Here is a 15778-nt window from a genome sequence, read left to right as displayed (position 1 = left end):
ATAATAACTTCTATGAAGATATATGCGACATATGTGGTGGTGATTATGGTGAACTAGTTGGTTGCGATGATTGCGCTGCAACATTCCATTTGAGTTGCCTTCAAATCGAAGTAATAAAAGTCTTTTTTTTTCCTTCTCTTTGATTCTTTATATTAATTACATTTATAATTAATGTTTTTAATTTCTGCATTGTAGGAGTTACCTTCCGAACCATGGTACTGTATGTACTGTTGTTGCAAATTTTGTGGAGAGGTCTCTCTTGGTGCACACATTTGCTGGATTCGTGATTGGTTATTCTCATGTTGCTTGTGTGACGACAAATGTATGTCGATTTCTTTCCATTTTGGTTACAAAATCTGATGAATCTTGCTAATGATGTGTGTGTTTTAATTTAATTTATGGTACTGCAGTCCATAAAACGTGCGGAGAAGTGAATTTTGCAAAAATAGAGTCTGATGATCTAGCTTTATGTGGAAAGACATGTCATGAGGTATAAACCTAAAATGATAGTCATTTCAAATTGAACAATAAAAAATATAATTAAAATTACTGATCTGGTTTGTTTTTTTGGTTATGTGTGACAGCATTAAGTGACTAACCTTTTGTTTGTTGATATGTAGATGTATGAGGCTCTTCAGGCCATACTTGGGGTTAAAATTGAAGTTGGTGAAGGATTTTCTATCACAATTCTTAAGCATTTTGATGTGAGCGAGGATCTTGAAACTGATGATGCCAAAAAGATCAAATATTGCAATAGCAAATTGGCTGTTGCACTTTCGGTTATGAAGGAATGTTTCCTTCCTATCGTTGAACCCAGAACCAGAGTTGATATGATCCAAAATTTAGTATACAATTGCGGGTAATTTCATGTCTTTTTAAATCAATTATCCTGCCCTCATAACAGTGAAATACCAAACACTTTTTCGAAAGTACCCACGACATATCAACAATAATTTTACAACTTTTATCAATAATATATGTAGTAATAATAAAGTGGGGTTAAACGGGATGACATGACCTGCTAATATTGAATGACAAATTAAAGGTGACATGACATAATGTACAAAATCTTTGGCAGGCCGTTTGAAATTCAATTCCTCCTATCGGTATCGCTATAAGATTTTAGGGCAATAAATGTTGTTGGAAATCATCCCTTCCTTTAAACCCACCTGCAAACCCGCAGCTATCGACTCTCACATGATTTACACAGCAACCAGGAAATATGTTTTAGTCTACACTATTTATAAACTAAAACAATTAAACTGTTCAAAAAATAAACATGGAAAATAATTGCTTTTGCTAGCTGGCCTATGCATAATCTCCACTTCATATTTTGCCATGCATAATCCTTATCTCCATAACACTAGGACAAACAAGTAACTGTCTGCCCATCTGACCCGCTCCATGACCCATCAAGATTATCCAACAAATGCTACCGCAACAATGTTCGCTAAAAAAATGCTTTTTGTATTGTAAAAGGAATAAAAACTTAATACTTGTTATGATAGGGTGTTAAAAATCCTGAATCACTTTCTAAAATTAAAAAAATACAATCTTTGAGATCATCATTGACAAAGACAAATTAAGTAACATAACTGCATTTATATAGGGCCTCATATATATATTGAAAACATTTCAGGTCAAACTTCAAACCACTGAATCATGGTGGTTTCTTCACTGCAATCCTGGAGAAGGATGATGAAGTGATATCCGTAGCATCGATAAGGTTATTTCTCTAATTCAATTTTATATAAATCAAGGCAGGAGTTACGTAGTAGGTGTCATTTGAAGGGTATATATATATATATATATATATATATATATATATATATATATATATATATATATATATATATATATATATATATATATATATCCTAATTATAGACATTTTATTTGTATGTGTTGACCACGTCAGGGTTCATGGGAAGAAGCTTGCAGAAATGCCTTTTATCGGCACACGTAAAATCTATAGGTGGCAAGGAATGTGTCGCCGCCTACTACATTCGGTTGAATCCGTACGTTTCAATTTCTCTCAATGAAAGTTACATTTGTACCGGAATTTATTTCTCATTTTGTAATTAATATATGGTGAGTAAATTAATTTTTCAGTCTAATTAATAAAGCTGTAACTGCAATGACTGAAAATATTCCAGGTTCTCTCTTTTCTTGGTGTCGAGGAGCTGGTCATTCCTGCCATTCCTAATCTTTTAGGAACATGGACAACAGTCTTCGGATTCAAGCCGCTTGAAGAATCAACAAGGCAGAACATGAAATCCATGAGTATCGTAGTCTTTCCAGGAACTTATATGCTTCAGAAACATATTCCCCAAAACCAGTCCACCAATTAATATATAGGAAGCTTGGAAGAGTAACAGGTATTTTTTTTTCTGTCCTTTGAAATATTCAATACTTGATTTGATAGATTGACTTTTATAACAGAATCAAATTATTTGAGAAGACCACAAAACTATATATTGTCTCAACAACGAGTTTAGAACACACTCTGATTTAACATTGTTAGTGTATCTGATGTTGCGACATGATCCTATAAGTGTTTGATGGAGTCTCCATCTCTTCATAAGGGATCTCTTGGAGAGACAATCTTTGACTCTACAAATATCTTCCAAACATATAACTTATATGTCAAATATCTAAATCAGCATCAAATAAATGGTAATTTTAACTTCGAAACAAACCAAGATAGTAACGGTATTTGTTTCTTTCAACGTTTTATTACCACTAGAAATACAACCACAATTTGGGGCTTGGCTACTTGGCTAACAAGGTGTTTCTAACAAAAAGGTCATGGGTTCAATCCCATGTATATACTAACTTGCCGTTTAAAAAGAAAAAGTGAAAGATCATTTTTTTTTCCGAGTAAATATGTATGCATGCAAGTGTTTGATATAGGATTAAGTCATTTTGATGCTAAATTTTTATGATTCGTGCATGAGGTTATCCTTCAAAATACCGAGTTGACTCAGCGATTAACTCACGGTTTGGCTACTCTCCTTGCAGGTAAGCTTATGTAAAGCTGTACAAGTTACTTTAGTTCAGGTGAAGAATACACAATCCATTCATGACGGTAAATAACTGTATTTCTATAGATTTTACCGGTTATAAATGGATCTTTTTATAAGTTTGACAAGAGTGTTATATACTATAATAGATGTTGACAAAAGATTTTGTTTTTCCATTTTGGATGTTAACTTTCTTATATATGCTTGGTGGATCTTTGGATACCTGTTGAAATATTTTGTTTTCCATGCAAAATTTCCCGTGGTGATGTTTGGGTATCTTAATTGACTTGTTGAGTTATTTCTGAGGACAAATTGCATTAAAATAGTAGCCCACTTATCTTTATTTATTCTTAGGACTAATTTTGTTCGGTTATCTAGAATACCAATTACTAGCTTATATGTTTTACCAACTGATGGCTTTCAGTGAGAGTGAAAGGAGAAGATAAAGGGTAATGTGTTACACCTTTTATTCCAGTAAATTTAAATTAAATGAAAGAGACTAAATCATATTGAATGGTTCGATAGTGAAATGGAGGCACTCAATCCTCATAAACCCACGGTTTTAATTAAAAAGTTAAATAAATAATAATAGTTTAACATTTTAATTAAGCGAGTTTAAAAAGTATAAAACAACCTACATTCTGTGATTAAAAAAAAAGATTTTTTTAGAAAAGTTACTACATTTACATCATGTTATCTGAAAATCCATGTATATCTTAGGCTCGGCTGATCCATAAGATATCTCATGTATATAAAACATATAAAACAACCTACATTCATTGATGTTTTCAGTTTTATTTTTGTTTTTTTTCCATGTATATCTTCATAAAAAAATGTTGCTAAAATTTAATTAAAATGTGCAATTTCCTATAACATAATACAAGATAAGACCAACATATACATTGAATAACATTAGTGTCATAGATCTCAAGAAGACCCTAGAAATGAAATTCCAATGAGCGGGTAGTAAATTTTTTTCTAATTTGAACATGGATTTCTCCTCCAATGAAACTCATATCCATAATCATCTGCAAAATATCTTCGTCAAAAACTCACCATCAACATCAATTTACCAAATACTTCCTTTGATATCTCTTATTGGACATCATCTGCAACATAAAATTCTATCTTGCCATCAATAACCTTAGTAGTGGAAATGATACCAAGTAACAAAGAAAAATAAACATTTTTATACTCAGACATTGCATAGAACAAATTCAAATCCTTGATATATTCAAAAATGATCTCCACCTTCACATTCTGTTGAATTTAGTGAAGTGTAGCATTGCATGGTACAATATTAGTAAAAATAGGTTTTGCAAACATTGATGTTGGAGAGTACTCCGTTGTTTCTTATTGAGTTCCTTTTTTCCATGTAATGAATATGAGTAGAGGATATTGCAGTCATAATTTTTGACTACGTCCAACCATCTACGCTGCCTCATGTTTAGGCTCGGCTGTTCCATAAGATATCTCAAACTCTTTTGATATGTGTACACAGTAGAACAGACCACATAAAGATAATTTCTCCAAATCTTGACGACAAACACCACCGCCCCAACTCCAGATCATGCGTGGGATATCGCGTCTCATGCGGCTGCAGCTGCCGCGAAGCATAAGCGATCACTCGTCCTCTATGTATAAGGACCGCCCCCAACCCGGTGATGGATGCATCACATAACACTAAAAAAAATCCTCAACTCCCTCCGACAGGGTCAATACCGGGGCCTCACATAAGCTCTCTCAAAGAGTCTCAAACGCCGACTACTGCTTAGGGCCCCACAAGAAATCCACTTCGTTCCTCGTCAGACGAGTGAAGGGTATTGCAATCTTGGAGAAATCCTGAATAAACCTTCGATAGTACCCTACTAAACCCAAGAAACTCCTGATCTATGTGGGAGATTTCGGAACCTCCCATTGCATCACCGCCTTGATCTTGACCGAATCGACCAAAATCTCATCCTGGTTAACGAGGTCCCCTAGGAACTGGACCTCTCGTAACCAAAACTCACACTTCGAGAACTTGGCATAAATTTGTTCCCATCTCAAAACTCCCAGAGGCTCTCGAAGGTGCTCCTCGTGTTGCTCTTTGGTCTTCGAATATACCAAGATATCATCTATGAACACAATAACAGATTGGTCGAGCATTGGCCTGCATACCTGATTCATCAAATCCATAAATACAACAGGTGCATTGGTGAGCCCAAATGAAATCACCACGAACTCGTAATGCCCATAACAAGTCCGAAACGAGGTGTTTTCCACGTCCACCTCTCTCACTCTCACCTAATGATACCTAGACCTCAGATCTATCATGGAGAACTAAGATGCACCTTGTAACTGATCAAAAAGGTCATCAATCCGCGGAAGTGGATAACGGTTCTTCACCGTTAACTTGTTCAACTCCCGGTAATCATTGCACATTCAGTGTGAGCCATCCTTCTTCTTGACGAACAGTATCGACGATCCCCATGGAGAACTGATCGCTCTGATGAATTGCTTGCCCAACACCTCATGATGCTTAGAGGATAACTCTTGCATCTCAGGCGATGCCAAATGGTATGGCGCCTTGGCACTCACAGCCGCACCTGGAACTAGATCAATCTTGAACTCAACCTTCCTCTCGGGAGGCACACTCGGTAACTCCTCTGGGAAAACATCATCAAACTCCTTGACAACTGGCATATCAGAAACCGAGGTCTTCTCCCCTACCCGAGCATCAACCATATAAGCCAAATAACCTGTGCACCCATGCTGAATATACTGTCAAGCCCTTACTGCTGAGCAAAACCCTAAACCAACCCTGGTGCCCTCTCCATAGATAATCAATTCACCCCCACTTAGGGTTCGAACTACCACTCGTTGGCCCTCGCAATCTATCGTGGCACCAAACTTGATCAGCCAATCCATACCCACTGCCATGCATACATCCCCCATGGGGATAGGGATCAAATCAATCAGATAAGGCACCTCGAAGATCTCCAATACACAGCCCTGATACACTGCGGATGTAGAAATCTCGTGTTCTTTGGCGATAGAAACCCGCAACGAATACTCTAACTCCCTAACAGGCATATCAAACTTCCTACTGAATGATCGAGATACCATGGACCAAATCGCGCCAACATAAGAGCAAGAAAAGATTTCACTAAGAATGTACCTATCGGAAACATAAATATAAGCATTCCATAAAATATAATCAACTGAATAATAATAGAAACATACCGGTCATAATTTCTGGAGCTGATATGGCCTCCTCGACAGTGAGCTGAAAACCATGGCCCCGAGCCCTCGGGGGTTCCGCCCTCCCTTGGCGCCCATTGGCGATCCTCAAAGTGGCTAGCACCAGGGCCTGCGCCGGCTTGGCGGAAAGCAATGGACATTTGACCTTCTCATAATTATAGAAAATCCTGGTACTCAGAGCTAGGGTCGGTTGGCTACAATCCCTTGCATAGTGCCCCTCATTGCCACATTTATGGCACACACTCGCATATCGACAAGCACCATCATGAACCTTGCCCCAATTCCCACAAGTGCGGACCCTCTGAATCTCAGATCTAACATCAGCAACCTTGAACCACTTCTGTGTAGGCTATGACTGCGTCGGGGCCTATCTTTGTTCCCTTGTCTGGAGCTCCATCTCGATCTCCCGCCGCCTAGCAACCTCCTGCAGCTCCAACAATGAACCATAACTTTGTGTGGATACAAACTGTTGGATGTCTGTCTTCAGCATGCTCAAGTACCAGGTCATCTAAGCTTGCTCGCATAATCAGGGTAAAACATGGCTCTCTCCGTAAACATCTTGGTGATCTCTGTCACCGACTTAGTCTCCTATCTCAAATCCAAGTACTCCTGGGCCAACCTCTCTCGCTCCACCAGCAGAACATATCTAGAACGGAACATCTTAGAAAAATGCTCCTAAGTCACAACAGCCCTCTGCTCAAAAGAATATAAGCTAGTAACAAGTCTTCACCAATCCTTCGCTCCAGACCGAAGAAGGTTCAGAATGCACTTCACCTTTGGGTCAACTGGGCAAGAGCAAGTGAATAAACATCCCTCAACGTCAGAAAGCCACCTCATGTCTATGATCGGATCCTGAACTCCATCAAATACCAGGGGCTTTGTATTGTCAAAGTCCCTGTACTGGAATACTCTCCCAGCGCCAATCCCGGCAGCAACAACGGTTGCGGTGGCTGTAGCAGCAACAATCTTAGAAAGTGCAACATAACACTCGCCAAAGTACTCCACCATAACGGTCTTAATATACCCAAACATCTCCGGTAACTATGCCCGGAAGAGGGAAACAACCTCATCCCGAATGATCTCCCTAACCCGATCTTCAGTCAATGCTGGCCTATCTTGGAAATCACAAGAAATTTATACTTTTAAAATCAACCCAAAATCATAAATTGTTTACAAATCATGGTTTTCAACCTATTTTCCAAATATCATAGTCTCCCAAAATCATAAGCCATAAACAAGAGGATGTGTACGGTCACAACTTCGCCTTCCCATGATCATCCGAAGTACATGAAACCATAAACCAAAACTGTAAGCCAACGCTTAGTGAGTTCCCCCAAATTACCACCATATAAACATAATAACAAACAACATACATACAGAGCCTTAAGCTTGACCGAAATGTCGTACCGTCCTACAAACTATCTAGACTACTCAGAGAACCTTCAACATGACTAGACCACCTCATCGGGCCTTCAACCTATCTGGACCGTTCTTCAGGCCTTCGGCCTGAATAGTACGCCTCTCAGGCCTTCAATCTATCTGGGCCGCTCTAGGCCTCTTGGCCTTCAGTCTACACTGGTCCGCCTCAACCCAACCTCACATAACATGTCGACATACACATAACAGATAAACATATAACCAATCAGCAGAAATCAAGCAAATCTAACAGATCACTATGGCATGGAAACATCCTATATACCAGGATACAGATCTAATAGATCACTCCAACATAACATCATACGTAAACCAGGATCTCAATCCAATGGGTCAACCTTGGTGCCTTCGACCCATAAGTGCAGCGAGGAAAACTCACCTCACAGTCCAAAAAATAGTTGATGAGGTTCCGACGTGTACCAGGTTACACCCAGCGTACACGGTAGTTTTCCAATCTTCCTTTTAAGAGCTTATTTCATTAAGCCTCCACGTCAAAACGTTGCTCTTAGTCCCAAAAGTCATTACAAACCATAAAGTTTCCAACTTTATAGTTCTACATGCCTAAATCAAGCCCAACAAAAAAAACCCTATCTTCTCTTAATCACTAAAGCTCTTAACAACATGCATAGGGACAACTAAGGGACCAAGATCATATTTTTATGGCTCTAGACCTGGAAAAATGTCTAAAAGGAGAAATATGGCGGTTTGACTCCTCATGTCGTGAGTTTATATGCTCACCTCGTGAGTTCAGTCAAATTAGGGTTTCTGACAGCGACATCGTCGGAAGGCCATAACTTTTGCATATGAACTTCGTTTTTGACGTTCTTTATATGCACGCGTAGGTAATTCCGAGTACTACAACTCTCTAATAGATTACAATAGCTAACTCTAAGATTATTTTAAATTACTCTTGTTATAAAGATTTTATAGTGTTCGGTTTATCATAACTTCTTCACGCGAAGCCAGATTTCAACGTTCTCTATATTTTTGGAATCGTATGGACATATACTTTGATTTATACTATAAAGTATGTATGAAAGTTCATGTTTATATTAGAATTATCATGAAATACATAGTAAGTTTACTACATTACTAGTTTTAACAAAATCACATTACATGAGTGGTATAATCACATGTGATTGTTATTGACCTATTTTTACTAGTGTTACAGCTAAGTATGTTAAGACAAGAAAACTCGACGAGTTGCTTAGCCAACTTGAATAGTTGGATAAGGTTTCATGCTTTCTAGATACTGAGTGAGCTCGGCGAGTTGATGAGATAACTCGAAAGGTTGGTTAGGTTTTTCCCGGTTTTTGGACACTGAAGAACTCGACGAGTTGCTCTGGTAACTTGGCGGGTTGTCTTGAGCTTTTCATAATCTTCTGAGATATGAAGGAACTCGACGAGTCAGTACATGCACTCGACGAGTTAGGTCAACATGGACTTGGGGTTGATATGTAGATGTATGAGGCTCTTCAGGCCATACTTGGGGTTAAAATTGAAGTTGGTGAAGGATTTTCTATCACAATTCTTAAGCATTTTGATGTGAGCGAGGATCTTGAAACTGATGATGCCAAAAAGATCAAATATTGCAATAGCAAATTGGCTGTTGCACTTTCGGTTATGAAGGAATGTTTCCTTCCTATCGTTGAACCCAGAACCAGAGTTGATATGATCCAAAATTTAGTATACAATTGCGGGTAATTTCATGTCTTTTTAAATCAATTATCCTGCCCTCATAACAGTGAAATACCAAACACTTTTTCGAAAGTACCCACGACATATCAACAATAATTTTACAACTTTTATCAATAATATATGTAGTAATAATAAAGTGGGGTTAAACGGGATGACATGACCTGCTAATATTGAATGACAAATTAAAGGTGACATGACATAATGTACAAAATCTTTGGCAGGCCGTTTGAAATTCAATTCCTCCTATCGGTATCGCTATAAGATTTTAGGGCAATAAATGTTGTTGGAAATCATCCCTTCCTTTAAACCCACCTGCAAACCCGCAGCTATCGACTCTCACATGATTTACACAGCAACCAGGAAATATGTTTTAGTCTACACTATTTATAAACTAAAACAATTAAACTGTTCAAAAAATAAACATGGAAAATAATTGCTTTTGCTAGCTGGCCTATGCATAATCTCCACTTCATATTTTGCCATGCATAATCCTTATCTCCATAACACTAGGACAAACAAGTAACTGTCTGCCCATCTGACCCGCTCCATGACCCATCAAGATTATCCAACAAATGCTACCGCAACAATGTTCGCTAAAAAAATGCTTTTTGTATTGTAAAAGGAATAAAAACTTAATACTTGTTATGATAGGGTGTTAAAAATCCTGAATCACTTTCTAAAATTAAAAAAATACAATCTTTGAGATCATCATTGACAAAGACAAATTAAGTAACATAACTGCATTTATATAGGGCCTCATATATATATTGAAAACATTTCAGGTCAAACTTCAAACCACTGAATCATGGTGGTTTCTTCACTGCAATCCTGGAGAAGGATGATGAAGTGATATCCGTAGCATCGATAAGGTTATTTCTCTAATTCAATTTTATATAAATCAAGGCAGGAGTTACGTAGTAGGTGTCATTTGAAGGGTATATATATATATATATATATATATATATATATATATATATATATATATATATATATATATATATATATATATATATATATATATATCCTAATTATAGACATTTTATTTGTATGTGTTGACCACGTCAGGGTTCATGGGAAGAAGCTTGCAGAAATGCCTTTTATCGGCACACGTAAAATCTATAGGTGGCAAGGAATGTGTCGCCGCCTACTACATTCGGTTGAATCCGTACGTTTCAATTTCTCTCAATGAAAGTTACATTTGTACCGGAATTTATTTCTCATTTTGTAATTAATATATGGTGAGTAAATTAATTTTTCAGTCTAATTAATAAAGCTGTAACTGCAATGACTGAAAATATTCCAGGTTCTCTCTTTTCTTGGTGTCGAGGAGCTGGTCATTCCTGCCATTCCTAATCTTTTAGGAACATGGACAACAGTCTTCGGATTCAAGCCGCTTGAAGAATCAACAAGGCAGAACATGAAATCCATGAGTATCGTAGTCTTTCCAGGAACTTATATGCTTCAGAAACATATTCCCCAAAACCAGTCCACCAATTAATATATAGGAAGCTTGGAAGAGTAACAGGTATTTTTTTTTCTGTCCTTTGAAATATTCAATACTTGATTTGATAGATTGACTTTTATAACAGAATCAAATTATTTGAGAAGACCACAAAACTATATATTGTCTCAACAACGAGTTTAGAACACACTCTGATTTAACATTGTTAGTGTATCTGATGTTGCGACATGATCCTATAAGTGTTTGATGGAGTCTCCATCTCTTCATAAGGGATCTCTTGGAGAGACAATCTTTGACTCTACAAATATCTTCCAAACATATAACTTATATGTCAAATATCTAAATCAGCATCAAATAAATGGTAATTTTAACTTCGAAACAAACCAAGATAGTAACGGTATTTGTTTCTTTCAACGTTTTATTACCACTAGAAATACAACCACAATTTGGGGCTTGGCTACTTGGCTAACAAGGTGTTTCTAACAAAAAGGTCATGGGTTCAATCCCATGTACATACTAACTTGCCGTTTAAAAAGAAAAAGTGAAAGATCTTTTTTTTTTTCCGAGTAAATATGTATGCATGCAAGTGTTTGATATAGGATTAAGTCATTTTGATGCTAAATTTTTATGATTCGTGCATGAGGTTATCCTTCAAAATACCGAGTTGACTCAGCGATTAACTCACGGTTTGGCTACTCTCCTTGCAGGTAAGCTTATGTAAAGCTGTACAAGTTACTTTAGTTCAGGTGAAGAATACACAATCCATTCATGACGGTAAATAACTGTATTTCTATAGATTTTACTGGTTATAAGTGGATCTTTTTATAAGTTTGACAAGAGTGTTATATACTATAATAGATGTTGACAAAAGATTTTGTTTTTCCATTTTGGATGTTAACTTTCTTATATATGCTTGGTGGATCTTTGGATACCTGTTGAAATATTTTGTTTTCCATGCAAAATTTCCGGTGGTGATGTTTGGGTATCTTAATTGACTTGTTGAGTTATTTCTGAGAACAAATTGCATTCAAATAGTAGCCCACTTATCTTTATTTATTCTTAGGACTAATTTTGTTCGGTTATCTAGAATACCAATTACTAGCTTATATGTTTTACCAACTAATGGCTTTCAGTGAGAGTGAAAGGAAAAGATAAAGGGTAATGTGTTAAACCAGCTTTTATTCCGGTAAATTTAAATTAAATGAAAGAGACTAAATCATATTGAATGGTTCGATAGTGAAATGGAGGCACTCAATCCTCATAAACCCACGGTTTTAATTAAAAAGTTAAATAAATAATAATAGTTTAACATTTTAATTAAGCGAGTTTAAAAAGTATAAAACAACCTACATTCTGTGATTAAAAAAAAAAGATTTTTTTAGAAAAGTTACTACATTTACATCATGTTATCTGAAAATCCATGTATATCTTAGGCTCGGCTGATCCATAAGATATCTCATGTATATAAAACATATAAAACAACCTACATTCATTGATGTTTTCAGTTTTATTTTTGTTTTTTTTCCATGTATATCTTCATAAAAAAATGTTGCTAAAATTTAATTAAAATGTGCAATTTCCTATAACATAATACAAGATAAGACCAACATATACATTGAATAACATTAGTGTCATAGATCTCAAGAAGACCCTAGAAATGAAATTCCAATGAGCGGGTAGTAAATTTTTTTCTAATTTGAACATGGATTTCTCCTCCAATGAAACTCATATCCATAATCATCTGCAAAATATCTTCGTCAAAAACTCACCATCAACATCAATTTACCAAATACTTCCTTTGATATCTCTTATTGGACATCATCTGCAACATAAAATTCTATCTTGCCATCAATAACCTTAGTAGTGGAAATGATACCAAGTAACAAAGAAAAATAAACATTTTTATACTCAGACATTGCATAGAACAAATTCAAATCCTTGATATATTCAAAAATGATCTCCACCTTCACATTCTGTTGAATTTAGTGAAGTGTAGCATTGCATGGTACAATATTAGTAAAAATAGGTTTTGCAAACATTGATGTTGGAGAGTACTCCGTTGTTTCTTATTGAGTTCCTTTTTTCCATGTAATGAATATGAGTAGAGGATATTGCAGTCATAATTTTTGACTACGTCCAACCATCTACGCTGCCTCATGTTTAGGCTCGGCTGTTCCATAAGATATCTCAAACTCTTTTGATATGTGTACACAGTAGAACAGACCACATAAAGATAATTTCTCCAAATCTTGACGACAAACACCACCGCCCCAACTCCAGATCATGCGTGGGATATCGCGTCTCATGCGGCTGCAGCTGCCGCGAAGCATAAGCGATCACTCGTCCTCTATGTATAAGGACCGCCCCCAACCCGGTGATGGATGCATCACATAACACTAAAAAAAATCCTCAACTCCCTCCGACAGGGTCAATACCGGGGCCTCACATAAGCTCTCTCAAAGAGTCTCAAACGCCGACTGCTGCTTAGGGCCCCACCAGAAATCCACTCCGTTCCTCGTCAGACGAGTGAAGGGTATTGCAATCTTGGAGAAATCCTGAATAAACCTTCGATAGTACCCTACTAAACCCAAGAAACTCCTGATCTATGTGGGAGATTTCGGAACCTCCCATTGCATCACCGCCTTGATCTTGGCCGAATCGACCAAAATCTCATCCTGGTTAACGAGGTCCCCCAGGAACTGGACCTCTCGTAACCAAAACTCACACTTCGAGAACTTGGCATAAATTTGTTCCCATCTCAAAACTCCCAGAGGCTCTCGAAGGTGCTCTTCGTGTTGCTCTTTGGTCTTCGAATATACCAAGATATCATCTATGAACACAATAACAGATTGGTCGAGCATTGGCCTGCATACCTGATTCATCAAATCCATAAATACAACAGGTACATTGGTGAGCCCAAATGAAATCACCACGAACTCGTAATGCCCATAACAAGTCCGAAACGAGGTGTTTTCCACGTCCACCTCTCTCACTCTCACCTAATGATACCTAGACCTCAGATCTATCATGGAGAACTAAGATGCACCTTGTAACTGATCAAAAAGGTCATCAATCCGCGGAAGTGGATTACGGTTCTTCACCGTTAACTTGTTCAACTCCCGGTAATCATTGCACATTCAGTGTGAGCCATCCTTCTTCTTGACGAACAGTATCGACGATCCCCATGGAGAACTGATCGCTCTGATGAATTGCTTGCCCAACACCTCATGATGCTTAGAGGATAACTCTTGCATCTCAGGCGATGCCAAACGGTATGGCGCCTTGGCACTCACAGCCGCACCTGGAACTAGATCAATCTTGAACTCAACCTTCCTCTCGGGAGGCACACTCGGTAACTCCTCTGGGAAAACATCATCAAACTCCTTGACAACTGGCATATCAGAAACCGAGGTCTTCTCCCCTACCCGGGTATCAACCATATAAGCCAAATAACCCCTGCACCCATGCTGAATATACTGTCAAGCCCTTACTGCTGAGCAAAACCCTAAACCAACCCTGGTGCCCTCTCCATAGATAATCAATTCACCCCCACTTAGGGTTCGAACTACCACTCGTTGGCCCTCGCAATCTATCGTGGCACCAAACTTGATCAGCCAATCCATACCCACTGCCATGCATACATCCCCCATGGGGATAGGGATCAAATCAATCGGATAAGGCACCTCGAAGATCTCCAATACACAGCCCTGATACACTGCGGATGTAGAAATCTCGTGTTCTTTGGCGATAGAATCCCGCAACGAATACTCTAACTCCCTAACAGGCATATCAAACTTCCTACTGAATGATCGAGATACCATGGACCAAATCGCGCCAACATAAGAGCAAGAAAAGATTTCACTAAGAATGTACCTATCGGAAACATAAATATAAGCATTCCATAAAATATAATCAACTGAATAATAATAGAAACATACCGGTCATAATTTCTGGAGCTGATATGGCCTCCTCGACAGTGAGCTGAAAACCATGGCCCCGAGCCCTCGGGGGTTCCGCCCTCCCTTGGCGCCCATTGGCGATCCTCAAAGTGGCTAGCACCAGGGCCTGCGCCGGCTTGGCGGAAAGCAATGGACATTTGACCTTCTCATAATTATAGAAAATCCTGGTACTCAGAGCTAGGGTCGGTTGGCTACAATCCCTTGCATAGTGCCCCTCATTGCCACATTTATGGCACACACTCGCATATCGACAAGCACCATCATGAACCTTGCCCTAATTCCCACAAGTGCGGACCCTCTGAATCTCAGATCTAACATCGGCAACCTTGAACCACTTCTGTGTAGGCTATGACTGCGTCGGGGCCTATCTTTGTTCCCTTGTCTGGAGCTCCATCTCGATCTCCCGCCGCCTAGCAACCTCCTGCAGCTCCAACAATGAACCATAACTTTGTGTGGATACAAACTGTTGGATGTCTGTCTTCAGCATGCTCAAGTACCAGGTCATCTAAGCTTGCTCGCATAATCAGGGTAAAACATGGCTCTCTCCGTAAACATCTTGGTGATCTCCGTCACCGACTTAGTCCCCTATCTCAAATCCAAGTACTCCTGGGCCAACCTCTCTCGCTCCACCAGCAGAACATATCTAGAACGGAACATCTTAGAAAAATGCTCCTAAGTCACAACAGCCCTCTGCTCAAAAGAATATAAGCTAGTAACAAGTCTTCACCAATCCTTCGCTCCAGACCGAAGAAGGTTCAGAATGCACTTCACCTTTGGGTCAACTGGGCAAGAGCAAGTGAATAAACATCCCTCAACGTCAGAAAGCCACCTCATGTCTATGATCGGATCCTGAACTCCATCAAATACCAGGGGCTTTGTATTGTCAAAGTCCCTGTACTGGAATACTCTCCCAGCGCCAATCCCAACAGCAACAACGGTTGCGGTGGCTGTAGCAGCAA

Source organism: Lactuca sativa, chromosome 5 (genome assembly GCF_002870075.4).
Source record: "Lactuca sativa cultivar Salinas chromosome 5, Lsat_Salinas_v11, whole genome shotgun sequence".
Lineage (NCBI taxonomy): Eukaryota > Viridiplantae > Streptophyta > Magnoliopsida > Asterales > Asteraceae > Lactuca > Lactuca sativa.
This window is presented reverse-complemented; position numbering follows the sequence as displayed.